The sequence below is a fragment of the Bufo gargarizans genome, chromosome 3, assembly GCF_014858855.1.
Source record: "Bufo gargarizans isolate SCDJY-AF-19 chromosome 3, ASM1485885v1, whole genome shotgun sequence".
NCBI classification, from domain to species: Eukaryota; Metazoa; Chordata; class Amphibia; order Anura; family Bufonidae; genus Bufo; species Bufo gargarizans.
The window spans coordinates 493,179,270-493,206,799 of NC_058082.1; the positions used below are offsets into that span (position 1 = coordinate 493,179,270).

Below are 27,530 nucleotides of genomic sequence, written 5' to 3' on the forward strand. Positions count from 1 at the left end.
TATAGAAAATGTATCTTGAACTATTCTACCATTGTAAAATCTCTGACCGATATGACTAGGAAGGGCGTTGACTTCTCTGTCTGGTTGGATGAGGCATTGCAGGCCTTTTTGGCTATTAATGAATGTTTTGCGTCTGCTCCCATTCTGATGCAGCCCGATGTGTCTCAGCCATTCGTGGTGGAGGTGGATGCATCAGAGGTGGTGGTTGGAGCAGTGTTGTCGCAGGGTTCATCTCCTGGCAGATGGGTTCCGTGTGCTTTTTTTTCCAAGAAGCTCTCGGTCGCAGAGAGGAATTATGATGTAGGAGATAGGGAATTGCTGGCCATCAAATTGGCCTTTGAGGAGTGGCGTCACTGGTTGGAGGGGGCGTCTCATCCCGTTACGGTATATACTGATCATAAGAATTTGGCTTACCTGCAATCTGCCAAGCGTCTGAATCCTAGACAGGCTAGATGGTTACTGTTCTTTATTAGGTTCAATTTTGTGGTTACTTTTCGCCCGGGGGTTAAAAACGTCAAGGCAGATGCATTGTCTCGTAATTTTCCTGGGGGAGGTAATTCAGAGGATCCTGCTCCGATTTTGGCTGTTGGGGTGGTGGTCTCCGCTCTGTACCCCGAATTGGAGATGGAGGTGTTGGGAGCCCAGGAGTGGGCTCCTGATTCTTGTCCCCCAGGGAGGTTGTTTGTTCCTGATGGACTGCGATACAAGGTATTCAAGGAACATCACGATACTGTCCTTGCTGGACATCCTGGTGGCAAGTCCACCTTTGATCTTATTTCCCAGAGGTTCTGGTGGCCCGCGTTATGTAAGAGTGTTGAGGATTACGTAGCAGCTTGTGAGACCTGTGCACAGTCAAAGGTTGCTCACACTTGACCTTCTGGTTCACTTCTTCCTTTGTCTATTCCATCTCGTCCTTGGACGCACTTGTCTATGGACTTTATTACGGATCTGCCGAGTTCCTCCGGGAAAACAGTAATTTTTGTGGTTGCTGACCGTTTTAGTAAAATGGCTCACTTTGTATCGTTAGCTAGTCTGCCCAATGCCAAGACTCTTGCTCAGATTTTTGTTGATAACATCGTGAAATTACATGGCATTCCCTCGTATGTGGTTTCTGATAGGGGCACGCAGTTTGTTTCCAGGTTTTGGAGGGCGTTCTGCTCTCGGCTTGGCATTCAACTTTCGTTCTCTTCGGCTTTTCATCCGCAGTCGAATGGGCAGAGCGTACTAATCAAAACCTGGAGACCTACTTGAGGTGCTTTGTGGCTGAGAATCAGGAGGACTGGTCCTCATTCTTATCCCTAGCAGAGTTTGCTTTGAATAACCGTAAGCAGGAGTCCACAGGTAAGTCGCCATTTTTTGGCGCATACGGTTTTCATCCTCAGTTTGGTACCTTTTCTGGGACTAGTTCCTCTGGGATGCCAGAGGAGGAGAGATTTTTTTCTGCTTTGTCTTCTATCTGGTGGAGGATCCAAGGGAATTTGGAGAAGATGGTTGAGAGGTATAAGCGAATGGCTGACAAGAGACGTATGACTGGTCTGGACTTGTGTGTGGGTGATCTGGTGTGGTTATCTACTAAAAATATTAAACTGAGAGTACCATCTTGGAAACTGGGTCCAAGATTTATTGGACCTTACAAAATATCTGCAGTTGTCATTCCAGTGGTGTTCCGTCTGGATCTTCCGCAGATCTGGAGGATCCATAATGTGTTCCACATATGTGAAACCGTTGGAACCATCGCCATTGCCTCCTCCCCCTGTTCTGGTTGATGGAAATTTAGAGTTTGAGATCTCTAGGGTTCTTGACTCACGTGTACTTCGGGGTTCCCTTCATTACCTGGTGCACTGGAGGGGATACGGCCCTGAGGAGAGGATGTGGGTTCCGGCTGTGGATGTTAATACCAGCCGACTGGTGAGGGCCTTTCACAGGACCCTCCCGGATAAAGTTGGGCCGGGGTGTCCGGAGGTCACCCGTAGAAGGGGAGGTACTGTCATGCCCTGCTCAGGTTATGTGCGGAGGTCTGCCAGGTTAGCAGCAAGTGTGTACTTTGTTTTGTTTTGGGTTTGGATTTGAGCTGTATCCGCCTCCTTTCAGGTGCACTGGGTGGGATGGTTTGTATAAGTTTAAATTACTGTATACTGTATATTGTGTGGCACAGTGTATGCTATATGTGTATAACAAACATATTTCACATGAAAACTTACAATTACTTGGCTTGGCCCTTGGGGATCTCGGACACCACTTCAACACTTGGCTGGGGGGCTCGGTGGAGCTGATGTTGTTTTTAATCCTAATGAGAAAGATTTAATAATAAGGATTTGGAGAAGGGGCAGAGGGATAGCAGAGCAGGGAGAGGCTGGTGCTGCTACTAGGGGGTCATACTATGGGGGAGTACTAAAGCCCCCCCCCCCCAGTAGAAACAATTCTCTTGTAATGTGACAGTGCAAAAAATACCCCCTTGTAGTGCCCCCAGTTGAGCTAATGTCCCCATAATGCCCCCATAATGTGCCAGTATAAAATACCCCAATATAATGCCCCCAGTAAATGCCTCCATAGTGCTCCTCTTCCCCCTTCCTCCTAATGCCCCCCATAATGTACTAGTATAAAATGCCCCAGTAGATGTCCTCAGTGTCCCCCATAATTTGCAAGTATAAAATACCCCTTCTTAGTGCACCCGTAGATGACCCCATAGTACTCCTCTCCCCTCTTCCCCATAGTACCCACCATAATGTGCCCCAGTATAAAATTCTACTGTACAGAGCCCCCCATATAAAATACCCCTTCTTTGTGGCCTCAGTAGATGCCCCTATAGTGCCCCCAATCATGTGCCAGTAATAAAAGCACTCCCCCCAATCATGTGCCAGTAATAAAAGCACTCCCCCCAATCATGTGCCAGTAATAAAAGAACTCCCCCCCAAACATGTGCCAGTAATAAAATCACTCCCCCCAATCATGTGCCAGTAATAACAGCCCCCCCAATCATGTGCCAGTAATAACAGCCCCCCCAATCATGTGCCAGTAATAACAGCCCCCCATTATGTGCCAGTAATAATAGCCTCCCCATTATGTGCCAGTAATAACAGCCCGCCCATTATGTGCCAGTAATAACAGCCCCCCCATTATGTGCCAGTAATAACAGACCCCCCAATGTGCCAGTAAAAAGTATTGTATATATATATATAAAAAAAAAAACACTTATACTTACCTCCTTGGCAGTGATGAGATGCAGGCCTCTTCCGGTCTGTGTCCCGCACTGTACGGCTCAGGTGGCGCAATGACGTCATGATGGCTAAGGCCTCATGCACACGACCATTGTTTTTTTCTGCGTCCGTTCCGCTGATTTTAGCATTTCTGATGCAGGCAAATTCATTTCTATGGAGCCGCTGAAAATGCAGATAGTCCACCGTTTGTTATCCGCGTCCGTGGTCCATGGTTCCAGTCCGTCAAAAAAACATAACCTGTCCCATTCTTGTCCGCGAAAAATGGTTCGCGGACCCATTTATGTCAATGGGACCACCAAAAATGCAGATGCACAACAATCTGTCATCCGCGTCCGTTTTTGTAGAATCAGTATCCTGGGTGGGGATATTAAAATTACACTTTTTTCACCTTCCTTTTTTTGGGGGCGGTCCGCGAAAAAAAAAAACGGCAACGAAGAATGGAACAACGGATCCCCAATTTGCGGATCGGAAAATGACAACGGTCGTGTGCATGAGGCCTTAAGGTGTCTGTGTCTTTTCTGTACAATGCACCAAAAGTCTGAAAAAATACTTTATTCAACTGGCCACGCTATGTAAACTATAGTCTTGAAGTCAAGGGGGCAGCGGATTTATCGCCTGAAGTCAAGCATGCCCCGCCCCCTTAGCGTTTGATTAGCGTTTGATTGATAGCAATTCCAATTCCTTCACCACTGGACGCTGAAACGTAGTCTTGTGCGTGCGCTGTGTCCCTGCAGTGCGGCGCTCACCCACTGTTCCACTCCGCTGTGAGGTAGGCTCAATGATAACGCACTCGCACATGATAGCCTGCACATGCGCGAGACTACGCTCAATCGCCCATCAGTGAAGGAATTGGACATCCTATCAATCAAATACTAAAGGGGGGGCACCCTTGACTTCAGGCGAGAAAGCAAAAGGGAGGGCTCCCTTGACTTCAAGACTATCATTTACATAGCGTGGCCAGTTGAATATAAGTATTTTTTCAGACTTTTGGCGCATTGTACAGAAAAGACAAAAACACCTTTATAATCATGCTACAGGCTGCAATAAGGTACTGTTGGCGGTTTACTATGCATTTTCTAGGTGACAGGTTCCCTTTAAATACATATTTTGCAATATGTGTCTGTACTGGGCTTGATATATTATATTATATTACTCTTTTATTAAGATATTTCCAGTCCAGTTTTTTTAATCATTTTCTATGTCTTGTATGCTATAAAGAAGGACTTGCATGCCCGAAATGCATAAGTGACAGTGGTTTTAATATTTTTCTACTATGTTCTGAGTTAATAAAGAAATTTGTTTCTACAAACCGGATTCCAAAAAAGTTGGGACACTAAACAAATTGTGAATAAAAACTGAATGCAATGATGTGGAGATGGCAAATGTCAATATTTTATTTGTAATAGAACGTAGATGACAGATCAAACGTTTAATCCGAGTAAATGTATCATTTTAAAGGAAAAATACGTTGATTCAAATTTTCACGGTGACAACAAATCCCAGAAAAGTTGGGACAAGTAGCAATAAGAGGCTGGAAAAAGTAAATTTGAGCATAACGAAGAGCTGGAAGACCAATTAACACTAATTAGGTCAATTGGCAACATGATTGGGTATAAAAAGAGCTTCTCAGAGTGGCAGTGTCTCTCAGAAGCCAAGATGGGTAGAGGATCACCAATTCCCACAATGTTGCGCAGAAAGATAGTGGAGCAATATCAGAAAGGTGTTACCCAGCGAAAAATTGCAAAGACTTTGCATCTGTCATCATCAACTGTGCATAACATCATCCGAAGATTCAGAGAATCTGGAACAATCTCTGTGTGTAAGGGTCAAGGCCGTAAAACCATACTGGATGCCCGTGATCTCCGGACCCTTAAACGACACTGCACCACAAACAGGAATGCTACTGTAAAGGAAATCACAGAATGGGCTCAGGAATACTTCCAGAAACCATCGTCAGTGAACACAATCCACCGTGCCATCCGCCGTTGCCAGCTGAAACTCTACAGTGCAAAGAAGAAGCCATTTCTAAGCAAGATCCACAAGCTCAGGCGTTTTCACTGGGCCAGGGATCATTTAAAATGGAGTGTGGCAAAATGGAAGACTGTTCTGTGGTCAGACGAGTCACGATTCGAAGTTCTTTTTGGAAATCTGGGACGCCATGTCATCCGGACCAAAGAGGACAAGGACAACTCAAGTTGTTATCAACGCTCAGTTCAGAAGCCTGCATCTCTGATGGTATGGGGTTGCATGAGTGCGTGTGGCATGGGCAGCTTGCATGTCTGGAAAGGCATCTCCCCCCGAAGTCTTTTTCTAAAATTATTGTTGATCTATATAAAGATAAATGTATATTTGTGTTGTTGCTTATAATGAGTCACAATGCATCACCCACCAGATGTCTCAGAAAAGGGAAAATTGGACTTAATAAGGGAATAATATAATTATTAGGTTGCTGGACAGTGGTTACATTTGTGCATTTATGTCAGCATCCAATGCCTGCAGTATCTTCCCCCTTAAACACAACCCCAGAACCATCCACCCACACACTCCAGATGGCAAGTCCAGGGAAAGTTTGAAGAAGATGTTACCAGAGAGATATGAGAGAGATGACTCCCATTTCATCTTGATATTGTTATTGCTTTGTCTCCACGGTTTCATTTGTATGTAAAGCAGACGAGGTTTGTTCGATACAAGGATTGATTCATATTCATACAGTGACCTCTGCTGCCCAACTCATCTGTAAAGGAGGCAGAACTGCATCCCTCTTATTTATCCCTGACACTTGCTGATATATTTTCTCTGTGACCACTGGGGGGCTGACCCTGTATAACCTCCATTCTTTTCTGCCCTTTTTATTATGCAAATAACTGAATGTGTCATAGATATAGAATATCACATGAATGTATTTACATGATGTACATTGATCCCTATGTACTATATATATACATAATGAATTGTCCTTGTTTATAAATATGTTTTAAGGCCGATTTATTGGCCTGTATTTGTGGGAGGGGCTATGCCACGCTATTTAGGCTCTGTTCCCCCTCCCCTACATCCTACGTCTGCTCAACACAGATCGTGGCCATATCCATGTGCGTCTGGTCAGTTGCCTTACTGCTCCTTATTCGCGCCGTGCGCTGTGCCCACCGTTTCTACATCCAAACTCATTCGCCCGCCTTCCCAGGTAAGTTGCCTCAGTTGCTTAAAGTCCGGTCGGCAGCGCCGGCTCCCCAGGTAAGGGGGAGTCACGCTGCACCGGAGCGAACTGCCTGGATGCATCGGCTCCCACGCGGCAGTATAGGCAGGGTGCAGGGGTCAGCGTGGTCCCGAAATCATTCGCAAATGTCTGGCACGGGCCGCCGTGCCATTAGTGAGGCAGGTTATTTGGTTATATTTGCTGTACTTACCTCTGTGTCTTCTCCTGCTGCTGCCGGCTGCTTGCTTCACTTCACTCGGTGTCCCAGGCTCCTTCCTGTCTGGCTCCATTCGCCCCCGGTGGCCGCATCTGAGAATGCAGGACGGGGAGCTCACTACACAGGGTGTAGCAGGTTTTAGTATGAGCACCCTCTGGTGGTCACTCCTGCTACTGCAGTTGAGAAGAAAATAAAAAATAAAAAAGAGAAAACACATTTACTTACCTATGCCAATGTTTTACTTAGGCAGGAAAAAAAAAAAAAAAAAAAAAGGGAAGAAGGTTGTATTAACACGATGGGGTATATATATATATATATATATATATATATATATATACATACAGGTATAAAAAAAAAAAAAAAAAAAAGGGGGAAAGAAATGCCCTGCACATTTTTCAGGTCATGTTCAGTCGCCTCAAGTACGCATTTACTACGTCAGTTCATTTTCAAACCTCCGTAGTTTACGCATCATACGCATATTTGTTCGTCAATCTCGTCCACATCTCAAGTCGTGTATAGCCGTTCCTTGTCTGTTTTATGTTTTCTCCATTTCTCTCCAGGAACATTACTTTTTTTTTCAGGTCTACCATCGTTTCTCAGTGACCCAGTATCATATCCAACAGGTAGTATAGGGAACGTTTCAATACTAGTTCACCTTCTTGTATTTAGATACTCTCCTCATTCCCGCTATTTGCTTCTTCCGTGCTGTGGGTAAGTCAGCTCAGTTGTCGGTGGCGGTAATCATTGATCACGAGGTGACGTTGTCCACGATGGCATGCGCACGCACACCACATCGTTCGGTGGTAGGGTTGTCACTGGTGTCCAGTCCCGGGTCCCGTGCCTGTGCCTCATTCTCACGTACTGTATCTACAGGATCATGTCTCATGCCTCTGACATCATGGAGGCCTCAGTCAACGAAAATACCGCCAGGTTGTCCGAAGCAGGTAGCATCCCGTCACTACGGAGTTGGACCGTGCCAAGGTTGATGGCAGAGCTGTCCAAGAGGGGTATCCCGTTTACAGCATCGGCCAGAAAAGCGGAATTATACCGCCTACTCATGTCTTCTGCGAGTCCTCAACGTCAGGAGGAAGTCTCGATGGCCACAGTCCAGACCTCGCTCGCTCAGATTCACCTCATGCTAAATAATCTTACGTCATCTGTCACGGACATCCAATCCAGACTGGACACAGTCGAGTCCCGGGGTGCTGTTCTCACTCCTCCGGGTCCAGAGCTGGCCATCCCGTCCACATCCGCTGCGGGGTGTTCCGGTACGACAGTATCTGTTCCTAATATCACCCCCGCTCATTTCATACCAGCCAACATCAGGAAAGATATTCTGGAAGGCAGGGACGTCAACCTGGCTTCCCTGTTGATTGCTACTCGGGATTTCTCTGACAGCAAAGTCATCGCGTGCGGCGGTGTCTCAGTAGTACTCAGGGGCCGCGATCTCAGGCTAAACAGGAAGCTTACCATCCCGGAGTTCCTTTTAGCTTTCAGCCTGTATAGAGACGTAATTTGTTCCGTACGGCCTGATCGCAGGGAAGAGCTAGATCTTTATTTGTTTAGGGTGACCGAATTGGGGTACAAATATGGTGGTAGCTCATTTTACGATTATCACTGCTCCTTTTCAGCTAAAGCCGCGGCGGCCCTCAGTCAATTTCAGTTTCTTACAAACTGGGCTAATATCGACACTGAGATATTTTGCAGACACTTTGCTGGTCTTAGGGCTCCTGCTTGTTCTCTGTGTCAATCCATCTACCACACAGCAGAATGGTGTCACAAAGCCGCCTCTAGTGCCGATATTAGCCCTCCCGCACAGCCGTCTAGGCACCCTGATCCCCTGCATGCCCCTGGTTTAGTCGACAAGTTGGGAAGGCCCATTCAATATCTCGGCAGATCACAGATCTGTAATAATTTCAACTTTTCCTCCTGCAATTATAGCCAGTGTAGGCTGTTACATGTGTGTGTGAATTGTTTTAGAGCCCATCCCAAGTTAGTCTGTACATTAAAAGCGGATAAGTCGTACCTCAGTGTCCGTAACGTTGATTGTCTGCTGCACTTCCTACGCAACCACCACGACCCTAGCTTCGTTCAGTTCCTCATTTCAGGGTTTAGATCAGGTTTCCAAACTGGCCTAGTCGCCTTGCCTGAATCGTCTTATGAGTGCAGGAATTTATTGTCAGCCCCCTAAAAAGGTGGAAGGTCCGTCCCCAGTTATTACTTTCTTAGGTATCGTTCTGGACACAGTAAACATGGTCGCTAAATTACCGGAAAACAAACTGGACAGGGTTAGGTTCACGCTCCACAATTTCACACAGACCAGGACCGTTAAAAAATAAAAAATAAAATTGTAATTACAGTCTCTTTTAGGCATGTTAAATTTTGCCGTGCGAGTCATACCCCAAGGTAGGCCGTTCGTGTCACGACTGCTAGCTCTCCTTCCTTCAGCTCCCTCCCAAGACAGCCTCGTATGCCTTGACGACCAAATAGTTGCCGACTAAGCCATGTGGGATTATTTTCTTATAACTGGAATGGTATTTCTTTCCTTATCCCGGTGGTGTCCAATAGTTCCCCTATAGTCTTTTCTTATGCAGCTCCCAGTTCTGGATTCGCAGCCATTTTTGGCACACATTGGCTAGCGGACGTATGGCCTGACGAAGTCAAGATACTGCCAGGGTTTCTTCAGTCTTCAGCTTCCTGTGAGATTTACCCCTTAGTCGCAGCCGCTCATGTGTGGGGTCGCGAGTGGACCGGTCACACAGTGTTGTTCATTTCCGACAATGCAGCAGTTGTGGATATCCTAAATTACGGATTATCTAAATCCCCGCAGGTGTTGCCATTCCTCAGACGGCTAGTGCTTTTTTCATTTCAATACCAGTTTCGTTACAGATGCTCACATATATCAGGACAGAAAATGTCGCAGCTGATGTGCTGTCTAGAGCTAATTTTGGCCTTTTCTCGCAGGTATTTCCCGACGCAGACGCCAGCGGAGCCACAGTCCCTCCGTTCCCTTCACTGGTTTGGACATAAACTCTCACTTAGCTACAGCTCGTTCTCTACTGGCCAAGTCCCTGTCACCCAACACGGCCAGGGCTTATCAAACAGGATGGAGGGCATTTCTTAAATTTCAAGACAAATTTCCCCAAGGCGTCCTCGATTTTACCGACTACATCCTGGCCTTCATTGGTTATTGTCACTCTGAGTTGAATTTGTCGTACTCCACAGTCAAGTCTTACTTAGCCGGTGTACAGCATTTCCGAGCCTCCAGTCAACCGCAAGCTCCCTCACTGTTCTCCATTCACGTAGTCAAGGCTACACTCAGGGGACTTGAGAAATGTAATCCTAACACGCGGCCGGGCCGCCAGGCCATCACCGGGCAAATATTTTGTCAGCTGTCCGACATGTTAGACCATAGCCCTTTCGGAGCCCAGCAAAGTCTAGTGATAAAAGCAGCCATATACCTGGCTTTCTACGGCTTCCTGAGACCAGGAGAGTTTACCTCAGCCCGTAGCAGCCGCAGGTATCTGACTGTCGGACAACTGAAGACTGACACAGATAATTTCATTCTCTCGCTCATGTGCACCAAAACTTCACAGACAGGCCCTCCTACCCAGGTCACGTACTACCCAACCACTCACCGCTGGTGCCCCGTTCAAGTATTTCATCAGTTGTTAAGTAGTATTGACAGTTCGTCACCTCAGAGGCCACTGTTGCCTTTCAATGCCGCACACCTCACAAGCTCCCAATTTGTTTCACATGTTCGCTCCCTGATGGCCAACCTAGGCTTAGACCCGGCATCTGTCTCCGGCCACTCCTTCCGGATTGGCGCCGCTTCTGCAGCTTCCAAGAACAGAGTTCCTGCTCACGTCATCAGGAAATTAGGGCGCTGGCACTCCTCCTGTTATTCACGATACATACCTCACCCGAACATTGAAATGTCTCACGCCTGTCAGAATCTCGTACTATAAATGCGGTTCGTAAATAAAGTTTCTGGTGGCTTGCTCTTTTGGCCTCCTTCAGTCATCCCTACGACGTTGCGGTTACGGCACAAATCAAACCGTTTAGTTAACTACTGGTTAGGGTCCCAGTTCAGGGGTAGCCCCGACCACAAGTTTTAAGGCCGATTTATTGGCCTGTATTTGTGGGAGGGGCTATGCCACGCTATTTAGGCTCTGTTCCCCCTCCCCTACATCCTACGTCTGCTCAACACACCCACCCTTCCCACCCTCCTTTTCATCATCTCACCAGGGGATGGCCTCCTTCAGTCATCCCTACGACGTTGCGGTTACGGCACAAATCAAACCGTTTAGTTAACTACTGGTTAGGGTCCCAGTTCAGGGGTAGCCCCGACCACAAATATAACTTACTCTTTCAACTCTTTCATGGTACATGCATGAGCCTTATTATGATCACAGGAGTTGTCTGCGTAATTTAAAAAAGTCAGTTAAGGCAGCATTTGGCATTCGTTGCCACTCCGATTCATTTGTTTGGCTGCAGCGATGGTGTCCCTATATATTCTAAATAACTGATACAGCCAAGCACTGACCTCAGTAGTTATGTGCCATATATTGCTGAGCAGGGACAGGCTGGGCAGGGGGCATATTCCTCCTGGGCTTGCGTTTAGGGTGTGCACCACTACAGCAGCACCAGCAGCACTCAGTAATAGAGAACTGAATCATGCTGCTGTCAGCAAATGCGGCTGGTGTGCACATGCGCTCCCTGCTGTGCTTAGCGGCTGAAGTGGCCGCTGCTTGTCTGCTCCACTAGGGCGGGATGCTGCTTTCACTTGCAGCCAGGCAGCGTCCACCCTGTTCTTTAAAGTCTCCCGGTCGTGCACTTATCCCCACCTCCTAGTGACGTCACTGGCGGGTCACGTCACAAATCCACTGACCCTCGAGTGCCGCCATTCGTTAGAGCAAGAGAGGCATAACTGGAGTGGAGAGGCATTGCTCTGTTCTGGTTTGGGGCCTAGCCACCTGGGTCACTCAAATCATAGAAAGATGCACAGGCAGTAAATTTGGGGGCTATAGCCTGCTTGGGCATAAGAGAAAATATAAGTGATTTGGTTAGCAGTGGACACATAGTGAATATAATATAATAATGTGCAGGTGAGGTGCTGGTGGAGCACATGTCAGCAACGGAAGGCTGTCATACACATAATATATATAATATACCTGTCCTGACACTAAGGCCTCATGCACACGATCGTGCCGTTTTTTTGCGGTCCGCAAACCGCGGATCCGCAAAAAACGGAAGCCGCCCGTGTGCCTTTTGCAATTTGCGGAACGGAACAGGCAGCCCATTGTAGAAATGCCTTTTCTTGTCCGCAAAACGGACAAGAATAGGACATGCTATATTTTTTTTGCGGGGCCACGGAACAGTGCAACAGATGCTGACAGCACACGGAGTGCTGTCCACATCTTTTGCGGCCCCATTGAAGTGAATAGGTCTGCACCCGAGCCGCAAAAAAATGCGGCTCGGATGCGGACCACAAAAACGGTCGTGTGCATGAGGCCTAAGGTGTATTTAAGTCTTAGGCTACTTTCACACTAGCGTTCGGGTGTCCGCTTGTGAGCTCCGTTTGAAGGGGCTCACAAGCGGACCCGAACGCTTCCGTCCAGCACTAATGCATTCTGAGTGGACGCGGATCCGCTCAGAATGCATCAGTCTGGCGGCGTTCAGCCTCCGCTCCGCTCAGCAGGCGGACACTTGAACGCTGCTTGCAGCGTTCGGGTGTCCGCCTGGCCGTGCGGATCCGTCCAGACTTACAATGTAAGGCTACTTTCACACTAGCGTTCAGAGCGGATCCGTCTCAGACGGATCCGCTCATATAATGAAGACGGTGGCTCCGTTCAGAACGGATCCGTCTGCATTATATTGTTAAAAAATGTCTAAGTGTCAAAGTAGCCTGAACGGATCCGTCCAGACTTTTACATTGAAAGTCAATGGGGGACGGATCCGTTTGAAGATTGAGCCATAGTGTGTCATCTTCAAACGGATCTGTCCCCATTGACTTACATTGTAAGTCTGGACGGATCCGCACGCCTCTGCACGGCCAGACGGACACCCGAACGCTGCAAGCAGCGTTCAAGTGTCCGCCTGCTGAGCGGAGCGGAGGCTGAACGCTGCCAGACTGATGCATTCTGAGCGGATCCGCGTCCACTCAGAATGTATTAGTGCTGGACGGAAGCGTTCGGGACCGCTTGTGAGCCCCTTCAAACGGAACTCACAAGCGGACACCCGAACGCTAGTGTGAAAGTAGCCTAAGTCAATGGGGACGGATCCGTTTGAAGATGACACACTATGGCTCAATCTTCAAACGGATCCGTCCCCCATTGACTTTACATTGAAAGTCTGGACGGATCCGTCTGAGGCTACTTTCACACTTAGAAATATTTTAACAATATAATGCAGACAGATCCGTTCTGAACGGAGCCACCGTCTGCATTATATGAGCGGATCCGTCTCAGACGGATCCGCTCTGAACGCTAGTGTGAAAGTAGTCTTATTAGTACAGTTTTGTATATACCATATATCTGTACACACTGCATCTATTATACCGCATATCTCACATATCAGTACACTGCTGTATATACTCTATATCTGTACACACTGCATCTATTATACCGCATATCTCACATATCAGTACACTGCTGTGTATACTATATCTGTACACATTGCATTTATTATACCTCATATTTCACATATCAGTACACTGCTGTATATACTATATATCTGTACATACTGCATTATACGGTCTAATGCAGTGTGTATAGACATATAGTACATACAGCAGTGTTCTCATATGTGAGATATGAGGTATAATAGATGCACTACCATATACCATATTTATATGGTATATAAAGCAGTGTACTGACATGTGAGATGCAAGATGTAATTTATCAGTGCACTGCTACACACAGTCAGGTCCATAAATATTGGGACATCAACACAATTCTAACATTTTGGATCTATACACCTTCACAATGGATTTGAAATGAAACAAACAAGATGTGCTTTAACTGCAGACTGTCAGCTTTAATTTGAGGGTATTTACATCCAAATCAGGTGAACGGTGTAGGAATTCCAACATTTGCATATGTGCCTCCCACTTGTTAGGGACCAAAAGTAATGGGACAGAATAATAATCATAAATCAAACTTTCACTTTTTAATACTTGGTTACAAATCCTTTGCAGTCAATTACAGCCTGAAGTCTGGAACGCATAGACATCACCAGACGTTGGGTTTCATCCCTGGTGATGCTCTGCCAGGCCTCTACTGCAACTGACTTCAGCTCCTGCTTTGTCACGAGGGTGTCAAGAACCACGCCTGACTCCGTTATACCCGGGGTCAGGAAGTCGCAGCGGTTGGCTGCGCGCTCTATGTAGTAAGATAGGGCTGTTTCCTTATGGTAGCTTTCTGGGTTTGCTTTGCAACCCTTTTTGGCTCACTCAGGGATCCGTAGCTCCTTCTCCTCAGCTGTTCCTTGTCCAGCACTCCCAACCTCCTTATATTCCCCTCTCACACTTCTCTGGTTGCCAGATATAGAGCTTCCTGCCTGGACTTCTATACTGACCCACTGGAGCTGTGTTGCTGCGTTCTCTGGTTGTTGGTCCAGAACGTTTCCCTCCGGATCCCTGTTGGACCTTTGTGGTCTGCTGTGGTCGCCCACCTGGGTTTATGTGTTTGTCTGTATTGTCTGTCCTCTCCTTGGTGTTTTCCTCTTAGTGTCAGTGGTGCGGACTAGCGATCCCACCGGCCCATTCACTATCTAGGGCTCATCTGAGGGAAAGCCAGGGTTTAGGCACGTGATCGCCGCACGGGTGAGGAACCCGTCTAGGGACGTCAGGGCTGTCAGGTGCCAGCCGCAAGGTGAGTCAACCTTTCCCTCTCCCTTGGGCAGGGCTTTCCCTTTTCCCTCCCTGTGCGTGACGCCGGTCATTACATGCTGGTTCTTGGGGCATTTTCCCTTCAGTTTTGTCTTCAGCAAGTGAAATGCATGCTCAATCGGATTCAGGTCAGGTGATTGACTTGGCCATTGCATAACATTCCGCTTCTTTCCCTTAAAAAACTCTTTGGTTGCTTTTGCAGTATGCTTTGGGTCATTGTCCATCTGCACTGTGAAGCGCCGTCCAATGAGTTCTGAAGCATTTGGCTGAATATGAGCAGATAATATTGCCCAAAACACTTCAGAATTCATCCTGCTGCTTTTGTCAGCAGTCACATCATCAATAAATACAAGAGAACCAGTTCCATTAGCAGCCATACATGCCCATGCCATGACACTACCACCACCATGCTTCACTGATGAGGTGGTATGCTTAGGATCATGAGCAGTTCCTTTCCTTCTCCATGCTCTTCTCTTCCCATCACTCTGGTACAAGTTGATCTTGGTCTCATCTGTCCATAGGATGTTGTTCCAGAACTGTGAAGGCTTTTTTTAGATGTCGTTTGGCAAACTCTAATCTGGCCTTCCTGTTTTTGAGGCTCACCAATGGTTGACTTTGACACACATACACCTACCTCCTGGAGAGTGTTCTTGATCTGGCCAACTGTTGTGAAGGGTGTTTTCTTCACCAGGGAAAGAATTCTTCAGTCATCTACCACAGTTGTTTTCTGTGGTCTTCCGGGTCTTTTGGTGTTGCTGAGCTCACCGATGCGTTCCTTTTTTTTTTAAGAATGTTCCAAACAGTTGTTTTGGCCATGCCTAATGTTTTTGCTATCTCTCTGATGGGTTTGTTTAGTTTTTTCAGACTAAGGCCTCATGCACACGACCGTTGTGTGCATCCGTGGCCGTTGTTCCGTTTTCCGTGATTTTCTGCGGACCCATTGACTTTCAAAAAAACTCAGAAAATGCACCGTTGTTCATCAGCGGCCGTGATCCGTGTTTCCTGTCCGTCAAAAAAAAATGACCTGTCCTATTTTTTTGACGAACAACGGTTCACGGACCCATTCAAGTCAATGGGTCCGTGAAAAAACACGGATGCACACAAGATTGGCATCCGCGTCCGTGATCCGTGGCCGTAGGCTACTTTCATACAGACGGATCCGAAGATCCGTCTGCATAAAAGCTTTTTTAGATCTAAGTTTTCACTTCATGAAAACTCAGATCCGACAGTATATTCTAACACAGAGGCGTTCCCATGGTGATGGGGACGCTTCAAGTTAGAATATACTATGAACTGTGTACATGACTGCCCCCTGCTGCCTGGCAGCACCCGATCTCTTACAGGGGGCTGTGATCAGCACAATTAACCCCTCAGGTGCCGCAATGAATGTAATACAGGGGAGGGAGGGGGTCTGCCCCCTGCTGCCTGGCAGCCCCTGATCTCTTACAGGGGGCTATGATACGCACAATTAACCCCTCAGGTGTGCCACCTGAGGGGTTAATTGTGCTGATCACAGCCCCCTGTAAGTGATCGGGTGCTGGCAGGCAGCAGGGGGCAGATCCCCCTCCCTCCCCAGTTTTAATTTCATTGGTGGCCAGTGCGGCCCCCCCTCCCTCCCTCTTCTGTATTAATTTCATTGGTGGCCAGTGCGGCCCCCCCCCCCCTCCCTCCCTCTACTGTATTAACTTCATTGGTGGCCAGTGCAGCCCCCCGGCACCCCCTCCCTCCCTCTACTGTATTAATTTCATTGGTGGCCAGTGTGCACCCCCCCTGCCCCCCCAGCCCCCCCTCCCCTGTATTAATTTCATTGGTGGCCAGTGCCTCCCCTCTCCCTTCCTCCCCCCATCATTGGTGGCAGCGGAAAGTTCCGATCGGAGTCCCAGTTTAATCGCTGGGGCTCCGACCGGTAACCATGGCAACCAGGGAGCTACTGCAGTCCTGGTTGCCATAGTTACTTAGCAATATTAGAAGCATTATACTTACCTGCTGCGATGTCTGTGACCGGCCGGGCGCTCCTCCTACTGGTAAGTGACAGGTCTGTGCTTAAACTGGGACTCCGATCGGAACTCTCCGCTGCCACCAATGATGGGGGGGCCGCACTGGCCACCAATGAAATTAATACAGGGGAGGGGGGCCAGGGGGGGGCCGCACTAGCCACCAATGAAATTAATACAGTAGAAAGAGGGAGGGGGGCCGGGAGGGGTCCGCACTGGCCACCAATGAAATGAATACAGTAGAGGGAGGGAGGGGGGCCAGGGGGGGCTACACTGGCCACCAATGAATGTAATACAGGGGAGGGAGGGGGTCTGCCCCCTGCTGCCTGGCAGCCCCTGATCTCTTACAGGGGGCTATGATACGCACAATTAACCCCTCAGGTGTGGCACAAATACATATGTTTAAAAGAACTAAAAATATCAAATTGGATTAAAAACATGGCTAACGAAATCCCCCCTCTTGAAAAAAAAAAAACGAATGATAATAGTTGAAATTCGAAAACACGTGGTCGTCACTGGTGTTGAATTCCTCAGAGGCCCCAACAATTATTCATTCACTGTACAGAAAAGAACAAGTAAGTATGTGGCTGGAGGTAGATTACATGGTCATTGGATATCAATTTTACAGTAGGCCAAAATTATGCATTCAGCTTACAGAAAAGAACAAGTAAGTATGTGGCTGGAGGTAGATTACACGGTCATTGGATATCAATTTACAGCAGGCCAGTGGACTACAGGCCCCAAAAATTATGCATTCAGCATACAGAAAAGAACAAGTAAGTATGTGGCTTGAGGTAGATTACACGGTCATTGGATATTAATTTTACAGCAGGCCAGTGGACTCCAGGCCACAAAGATTATGCATTCAGCGGACAGAAAAGAACAAGTAAGTATGTGGCTTGAGGTAGATTACACGGTCATTGGATATCAATTTTACAGCAGGCCAGTGGACTACAGGCCCCAAAAATGATTTGTTCCAATAGCGTTTGTCACTCTGTATAGCTGCGGTAACGCAGCAGAACCGCAAACAAATGCTGCACTACTCAAATGCACTATATAGAAAGTATATTATTGTTATAGAACACTTCTGCTTCAATCAATTTTTTGGGGGGGCAACTGGTATATCACACCAGTTGAAATTATTTGTTCCAATAGCGTTTGTCACTCTGTGCAGCTGAAGTAAAGCAGCAGAACCGTAAACAAATGCTGCACTACCCATATATACTCTCCATAAAGTATATTATTGGTATATAACACCCCTGCCTCAATCTCTTTTTCGGGGGGGGGGGGGGGGCAACTGGTATATCACACCAGTTGAAATTATTTGTTCCAAAAGTGTTTGCCCCTCTGTATAGCTGCAGTATCGCAGCAGAACCGCACACAACTGCTGCACAATACAAATGCACTAATAATATACTTTCTATGTTAGAAAGTATATTATAAGTATATCACACCCCTCAGTATGTCACACCTATCGATAGCACACCTATACCAGTCCTTAAAAGGACTTTTGTGGCCCTATTAGCTAGCATTCTGTGTCCCTAACAGTCTGTTCCTGCTCCACACAGCAACCTCTCCCTACACTGACAAAAGACTGAATATAAAATGGCGGCCAGATCGGGTTTATTTATAGGGTAGGGGGTGTGACCATGTGCTGAAACGTCTCAATTGGCTGTCCTGTCCTGTCATGGGTGAAAGTTCTTCACAATGTAAAAGAATATGGCGCCGGTAGACATTGCCATATGTTCCTCCCGTTCAGCGAACCGCGAACAAGCAAAGTTCGCCACGAAACGGCCGCCGGGCGAATTGCAAGTCCATCTCTAGGGGCGTTCGATAACTAACTGATATACGCTAGTTTTCTGTTGCAACTTTTCCCCGCTTACGCCAGGTCTAAAAATGTTGGCGGGGAAAGGGGCGGACTGCCAGGCCCGTCTAATTTGTCATTTTCTACACCTGTTTTAGGAGCTTCCTTGCTGGCGTAGATTTAGAATATACCTTCGGTGGATCCACTGCCTGCACAGGGGTTATTAAGACCGTCGTCTAAAACTTAATAAAAACGTATGACCTCTGTCTTTTTTCAATATTATCGACTATGTCACTACCATGTGGCAATTATAATACTGGTGTCTTACTTGTAAGAAGTCACTTTAAGGCCCTACATCTGCGACTACATCTGCACCCTTATAGCAACACCCCTGCACGTGACCAAAAACCAGTGAGATTCGTTGCATGCTTCTTTCATAATATTTCTGTAGAAAATTTACAAGAAAGAGTATATACAGTGACTTGCAAAAGTATTCACCCCCTTTGACTTTGTGTTTTGTTGCATTACAGCCTTAAGTTCAATGTTTTGTTAATCTGAATTTTATGTGATGGATCAGAACACAATAGTCTAAGTTGGTGAAGTGAAATGAGAAAAATATTGAATAAAACTATTGTTTAGAAATAGAAAACATATAATTGGCATGTGCGTATGTATTCACCCCCTTTGTTAGGAAGCCCATAAAAAGCTCTGGTGCAACCATTTACCTTGAGAAGTCGCATAATTAGTGAAATAATGTCCATCTGTGTGCAATCTAAGTGTCACATGATCTGCCATTACATATACATACCTTTTTTGAAAGGCCCCAGAGGCTGCATCCCCAGAGGATGCAAGAGGCATCACTAACCAAACACTGCAATGAAGACCAAGGAACTCTCCAAACAAGTAAGGGACAATATTGTTGAGAAGTACAAGTCAGGGTTAGGTTATGAAAAAAAATATCCAAATCTTTGATGATCCCCAGGGGCACCATCAAATTTATCATAACCAAATGGAAAGAACATGGCACAACAGCAAACCTGCCAGGAGACGGCCGCCCACCAAAACTCACGGACCGGGCAAGGAGGACATTAATCAGAGAGGCAGCACAGAGACCTAAGGTAACCCTGGAGGAGCGGCAGAGTTCCACAGCAGAGACTGCAGTATCTGTACATAGGACGACAATAAGCCATACGCTCCATAGAGTTGGCCTTTATGGCAGAGTGGCCATAAGAAAGCCATTACTCTCAGCAAAAGACAAAAAGGCACGTTGTGTGTTTGCGAAAAGGCATGTGGGAAACTCCCAAAATGTATGGAGGAAGGTGCTCATGTCTGATGAGATTAAAATTGAACTTTTCGGCCATTGTTGGGGCAATTACCCCTGCGTCTATGATTGTGGGTTCCGAATTCAAATAGTGTATGTGCACAGAGAAGACTGATACAGACACAATGGTTGTAATCAGTAATCTGAATTTATTAGGTTACAGACAAATCTTTATATTAGACTAGCTGACATCCAGCAGCTACAGGCGTTACATAGCTTGAGAAGAAATCACAAAGACAGAAGAAACGAAACATCTTATCAGAAAAGAAGATGTGAAATTAGAGCAACAGAAGCTAGCAATTCTGAAAATAGAGCAGGTGGGGGGGGGGGAGGTTGTCAGCTGATTCCCCCCCCCCCCCATACCTGCAAAGAGCTAACATTTTATTAACCTCTCATTGAACCCTGGTTGAGCTAGAACTCCATCTTGTATATCTTATATCTATCTCTCACACCATCAAAGAAAACGCTATGTCTGGCGCAAACCCAAAACATCACATCACCCAAAGAACACCATCCCCACAGTGACTGCCGAGAAACGTAACCTTTGCCCTCAACCAAGCTTATCGCAGCTACATAATAAAAACCACAGAACACTCATTTTGTTGGGTGGGAGTTGGTCACAGCTTTATTTAAACTATTTATTTTAACACCAACTTTTCATTCTCCAACACATATCTCAAAAACACGGAGTAACAAGAAGCAGTATGCCCACGGAATCCCTCCGTGGGCAAGTCCGCCTTCTTCTCCATCTCCTTTTATTTGCACCGACCTCTGCTGTGACTTCTGTTCATAATATCTGCAACAACATGGAAAACGTAACAATAACCTGAAAACCAGGGAGGGTGGTTGGGAAGCTGTAGAGGTGCCGGAGAAAAGAGGCTGAGCAAAAGCAACTTCCTGGTTTTAATAATCACGGCCAAACCACTATCTTCGGCCAATAGAAATAAAGGGGAGGATACCAGGGGGATTATGCGGCATAACCTGCGGCTTATACCATTACTATTAGCTGCTCTTGTCTCATTAACCTCCTACTCCCCATACTTCACAGCAGTCAGAGACTCCATCGTTCATCCTTGACGTCAAATAGAAACATGGTGGTGGCAGCATCGTGCTGTGGGGATGTTTTTCAGCAGCCGGGACTGTAAAAGTGGTCAGAGTTGAGGGAAAGATGGATGGTGCTAAATACAGGGATATTCTTGAGCAAAACCTGTACCACTCTGTGCGTGATTTGAGGCTAGGATGGAGGTTCACCTTCCAGCAGGACAATGATGCCAAACACACTGCTAAAGCAACACTTGAGTGGTTTAAGGGGAAACATGTAAATGTGTTGGAATGGCCTCAAACAATCCATGTTAATTCCAGGTTGTGAGGGACCAAAACAAAAAAGTCAAGGGAGGTGAATGCTTTTGCAAGGTGCTGTACTTCTATAATCCACGTGGAACGTGATAATGATTCAAGAAGACATCCCATACAATGACTGGTGTTATTAGTCCGTTTCTCCTTTAACACCTTGCAAAAATATGACATTTCCAAGCTGAATATGGCTAACTGGGAGGGGGGGGGGTTGTTCATGGACTCAAGGGCGTTCATGATGAGTCATTTGTCCACCTCAGAAGCCAGCTCTGAAATTACTGCAGCTGCAGAACACTTTGGAAGTTAGAAATTTTAATCACTATAATGCTTTGTGAAGTCGTGCATTAGAATTGAACAATGTTTCGCTGCTCTTGGACAAGTGGGAAAATACGTTTTCCTCACCTACCTATAATTACAGAAGACAATGAAGTTTCAGATCTGAGCCAATAAGACACATGAGCTCTGTGCAGGCGAGATACTTGCCAGTTTGGTTTCAAGTCAAATTTAACATAAATGGTGCAAACTGCAGATTCCAGTGTTGGATAGACTACTGATGAGGAAAAAGTGCGGGCAGGGGCTTTGCTAGGGTCTCAAAAGATCCGAGGCCCAAGCCCCAATTAATATGGCCTAGTTCTCTAAGTCGATCCTCCCTCCCCCCACACACCGCATTTTGCTATACTTGCCATACAGCAGCACATACCTGTCACATCCAGTGCCTCCCAGGTGACGTCTCCTTCGATGTAAATCTTCTTTGTCATCATCTTCTCCATTTAGTCCATGCAACTTCTTTCAGCTATGCCTCGTCTCTGCAGAGTGTGACACACAGACTTCTTAGCTTCCTCACATTTTTATCATCATCCCCCAACCTTGAGTCCCCACAGTGTTATCTTGCTGTTTGCTGTGCTTCCCAATACCCCCAAATACTATCCTGAAGAAATAATAGTACTCCCCATAGTAATAGTGCTCCTCATAGTCCCACCAATAGTAATTCCCTTCTAGAATGCCCTCATTAGTAATACTTCCCCCTACAGTGCCCCCAACAGTGATAATGCTCCCTAAGAATGCCCCCATTAGTAGAAGAGCCCTCCAGTATTAATAATACCTTCACAAAGCCCCCAGTAGAAATAAGGCCCCCTATTGTTCCCCTAGTGGTAATAAAGCTCTCTACAGACCCCTCAGTAGTAATAAGGCCCCTTATAGTGCTCTTAGTAGAAATAAGGCAGATCTATAAGTCCCTCCTATAGAAATTCTAGTAGTAATAAGAACGCCTATAATGTCCCCTGGATTTATAATACCCCTACAGTGCCCCCAATATTTATACTGCCCCCTACTGTTATAATGCTCACACTGAAGTGCCCCCTGTAGTTATTTTCCTCCATCCACCATACAGTCCCATATAAATAACATCACACCATCTCTCCTTCCCCTCTCCAAAATACAGTCCTATGTAAATAACATCACTCCCCTCCCTTCAGCTCCTCCAACATACAGTCCTATGTAAATAACACTATTTTCCTCCCTCTGCCATAAAGCCCCATGTAAATAACATCACACCATCTCGCCAGCCCCCTCCAATATACAGATGCGTCCTCTCTTACCTGATCTCCAAACTGTAAGCGATGTCAATTTTGTCCTGACAGCAAAACAACATCATATCGCTAGACTGTAAATAAACTCTAAAAATCTGCAATACACATCACAACCACTGGGCGGTGAGTGCTCGCAATTAGCTTATTGCTTAAGCTGCAGAGAAGCTAGCCTCAAATATGAGATATTTAGCGGCAGACCTAGCTACATTTGGTGAGATCTATTGAGAATATTAAATGTGTGAAAGTCAAACACATGAGAATTGCTGTGTTGTGTTTCTAATCATATCATGTGTGATACTGTCTGCGGAACCATGTACCTGTGTGATACTGTCTGCTCTGCTGTGTATCTAATCCTAGCATTTGTGATACTGTCTGCAGAGTTGTGTATATAAACCTATCATGTGTGATACTGTCTGCAGAGTCGTGTATCTAAGCCTATTGTGTGTGATACTGCCTACTGAACTGTGTATCTAATCATATCATGTGTGATACTGTCAGCTAAGCTGTGTATTTAATCCTATTATGTGTGATACTGTCTGCGAAGCTGCGTATCTAATCCTATCATGTGTGATACTGTCTGCTAAGCTGTGTATCTAATCCTATCATGTGTGATATGTTTTGCTAAGATGTGTATCTAATCCTGTTGTATGATAATTTCTACTGAGCTGTGTATCTAATCCTATTGTGTGATACTGTCTGCTGAGCTGTGTATCTAATCCTATTCTGTGTGATACTGTCTGCAGAGTAGTGTATCTAACCCTTTGGTGTGTGATACTGCCTGCTGAGTTGTGTATCTAATTATATCATGAGTGATACTGCCTACTGGGCTGTGTATCTAATCCTATCATGTGTGATACTTTCTGCTGAGCTGTGTATCTAATCATATCATGTGTGATACTGTCTTCAGAGTCAGGTATCTAATCCAATTATGTGTGATACTGCCTTCTGAGCTGTGTATCTAATCCTATCATGTGTGATACTTTCTGCAGAGCCGTGTATCTATACCTATCATGTGTGATACTGCCTGCTGAGCTGTGTATCTAATCCTATCATGTGTTATACTGTCTGTAAAGCTGCGTATTGAATTATATCATGTGTGATACTGTCTGCTAAGCTGTGTATCTAATCTTTCATGTGTGATACTTTCTGCTGAGCTGTGTATCTAAACCTATCATGTGTGATATGTTTTGCTAAGATGTGTATCTAATCCTGTTGTGTGTGATAATTTCTGCTGAGCTGTGTAAATAATCCTATCATGTGTGATACTGCCTGCTGAGCCATGTATCTAATCCTATTCTGTGTGATACTGTCTGCTAAGATGTGTATCTAATCCCATTATGTGTGATACTGTCTGCTGAGCTGTGTATCTAATCCTATCGTGTGTGATACTTTCTGCTGAGCTGTGTATCTAATCCTATTATGTGTGATACTGCCTGCTGAGCTGTGTATCGAATCCTATTCTGTGTTATACTGTCTGCTAAGATGCATATCTAATCCCATTATGTATGATACTGTCTGCTGAGCTGTGTACCTAATCCTGTTGTGTGTGATACTTTCTGCTGAGCTGTGTATCTAATCCTATCACGTGTGATACTGCCTGCTGAGCCATGTATCTAATCCTATTCTGTGTGATACTGTCTGCTAAAATGCGTATCTAATCCCATTATGTGTGATACTGTCTGCTGAGCTGTGTACCTAATTCTGTCTTGTGTGATACTTTCTGCCGAGCTGTGTATGTAATCCTACCATGTGTGATACTGCCTGCTGAGCCATGTATTAAATCCTATTCTGTGTGATACTGTCTTCTAAGATGTGTATCTAATCCCATTATGTGTGATACTGTCTGCTGAGCTGTGTATCTAATCCTGTCATGTATGATACTTTCTGCTGAGCTGTGTATCTAATCCTATCATGTGTGATACTGCCTGCTGAGCTGTGTATCAAATCCTATCAAGTGTGATACTGTCTGCTGAGCTGCATATCTAATCCTATTCTGCGTGATACTGTCTGCTGAGCTGTGTATCTAATCCTGTTGTGTGTGATACTTGCTGCTGAGCTGTGTATTTAATCCTATCATGTGTGATACTGCCTGCTGAGATGTGTATCGAATCCTATTCTGTGTGATACTGTCTGCTAAAATGCGTATCTAATCCCATTATGTGTGATACTATCTGCTGAGCTGTGTATCTAATCCTGTCATGTGTAATACTGCCTGCTGAGATGTGTATCGAATCCTATTCTGTGTGATACTGTCTGCTAAACTGCGTATTTAATCCTATTATGTGTGATATGTTTTGCTAAAATGTGTATCTAATCCTATCATGTGTGATACTGTCTGCTGAGCTGGGTATCTAATCCTATCATGTGTGATACTGTCTGCTAAGCTGTGTATCTAATCCTGTCATGTGTGATACTGCCTACTGAGCTGGGTATCTAATCCTATCATGTGTGATACTGTCTGCTGAGCTGGGTATCTAATCCTATCATGTGTGATACTGTCTGCTGAGCTGTGTATCTAATCCTATTCTGTGTGATACTGTCTGCTGAGCTGTGTATCTAATCCTGTCGTATGTGATACTTTCTGCTGAGCTGCATATCTAATCCTATTATGTGTGATACAGAGGCTCATTTTACATTCCCAGGTTTTTCTGTCTCTATCATTCTTACAATTCCCTCTAGAGAGGAAGGTTTTATGTTAAGGAACAGATATGAGCAGGAGGTAAGATGGAGGGAGAGATAAGAAGTTCCTTGCTGGGTGCAGGGTTTTTGGCAGTGCAGGAAAATAGGGATAATAGTATATTTCATTAGTTACAATTCTGGTATAATTTGATTTTGTGCACTTAGGAAGTTTGCTTTTTGGATGAAGACCAATGTCTCGGAAGAACTAAAGCCTTAGGCCTCTTTCACATGACCTTTTTTTTCCGTTTATGGGCCGTTTTTTGCGTTCTGTATACGGTCCATATGGGGATCGCCATTAGCAACGGGCCACAAGTGCAGGATTTGCTCCCCTGTATATATGCACGACTGCATGTGGGTTTGAGCACCTCCTGCTAATGCCACCCTGTCTTTTTAGTTTGTATATATAGATTCCTGGAGGTGTATAAACTCCAATTTAAATGTGCCTGTTTTCCATCTACAGGCCACATTTAGGTGCACCTGTGAGGCCTGGGCCATATCAGTCAGTCTTGAGTGGGACTCGCAGACTCCTCCCTCCTCCCATTGCAAGCATGGTTACATGCTGGAGGTAACTGGTAAGCTGTTTGTGAGTCGGCCTCATGCTCCTGTAATTTGCCCACTGGCTCCTGATATCGCCCATACGGCTCAGGTAGGAGAGCGTTAGGTCTCGGGCTACTTGAGAAACCTTGTCGCGGTGCCCGGGCTTAGACATGTCCTACACCGTAGGACATGTTGACTAATCTCTCAATTTTAAAATCAGTTTGAGGGTTTAGTGAGACTGCAGAGTGCACCTGTATTTGTTATTGTATTGTTATATTGTTATATTGATTATGACATACGCACTTGTTACCTTGTGTGAGATGTCTATTGTGGTACTTGTGGTTCGCCGCGGGCATCCTCCACCGTATGCATTTTGCTGGGGATCGCCATTAGCAACGGGCCACAAGTGCAGGATTTGCTCCCCTGTATATATGCACGACTGCATGTGGGTTTGAGCACCTCCTGCTAATGCCACCCTGTCTTTTTAGTTTGTATTCATGTCAATGGATTCGTAAAAAAACAGAAGGTACTCCGTATGCCTTCCGTTTCCGTATTTACATTCCATTCAAAGATAGAACATGTCCTATTATTGTACGCATAATGGACAAAGATAGTACTGTTCTATCAGAGAGGCCAGCTGTACCGTTCCGCAAAAAAACGAATGCACACGGACGTCATCTGTATTTTTTGCAGATCCGTTTTTTACCGACCGCAAAATACTGAAAAAGCCATACGGTCGCGTGCAAGAGGCCTAACATTTACTCTTCTAGATGTGAACAATAGAGGAGGGGCTGGATTTAACTTAATCAGGGACTAATCAAAGAATAGCTGGATACAATGGTGACTGGTCAGAGCAAACAAACCGCTAATAAAGAGACAGGGCCTGGAGACATAAGCAGTAAATATGAGGCCTGGACACTTGGATGACGGGACATTTGTGAGAAGCTATAATGCTGAATGCTAACAGAGTGATAGAAAGGAAGGGCCATGCCACTGGCATGTAACATTCTGTATCACTGTTCGCCATGGAAGAGTAAAGGGCAGACCTACTGTAGAGCCATGATGTGGTCCTGGACTACAGCTGCACCATTGGAATTCATTGGGATTGGGAAATGTTGTAAAGGAAAATGGTGAAATTGTTATTTTCTGCATTAAACCCATATATAAAGTTTATTAAATTTAAACCCTGAATCAGGAATACTAAAACATTTTTTCTAAAGGTCCACATACCTGGGTCTGCCACTGGGTCCAAACCGCCCAAAAAAAAATAAAAAAAATGTAAGGGTGACAAAACTAGTGGCATGTAGTGCTCTGTGGAAAGTGTTTTATTTATTTATTTTTTCTAAAAATAAGCACCGCCTCAGGGACCCAAGACAATAAGAATGTTTTGTGTTAAGTTTTCCAATAGCAACATGAATTGGCTTCTATAACTTATTTAACTTGTAATCAGGCCTCATCCACAAGACAGGGAAATACAGGGAGTGAAATACTTCAGCCCCTCCCCCACAGTGGCTGGAGTGTACAGTATGTACACAAAGCAGAGCTCCTATAACACTCTATACAGATACATACAATAGCTTCATAGACAGAATCACACAAGGTAGGATTAAATACACAGCTCAGCAGACAGTATCACACATGATAGGTTTAGATACACAGCTCAGCAGACAGAATTACACAGGATTAGATTAGATACACAGCTCAGCAGGCAGTATCACACATGATAGGTTTAGA

General features: G+C 45.5%; 1 long non-coding RNA gene across 1 annotated transcript; it reads right to left on the bottom strand.

Annotated features, from left to right (window-relative positions):
• Positions 1-20,256: 20,256 nt before the first annotated feature.
• On the bottom strand, positions 20,257-22,660 carry LOC122931230. Its single transcript, XR_006388225.1, has 3 exons — positions 22,590-22,660; positions 21,692-21,797; positions 20,257-20,434 (listed from the first exon to the last, which is right to left on the bottom strand). It is a non-coding gene; the product is annotated as an uncharacterized LOC122931230 (long non-coding RNA).
• Positions 22,661-27,530: the final 4,870 nt, after the last annotated feature.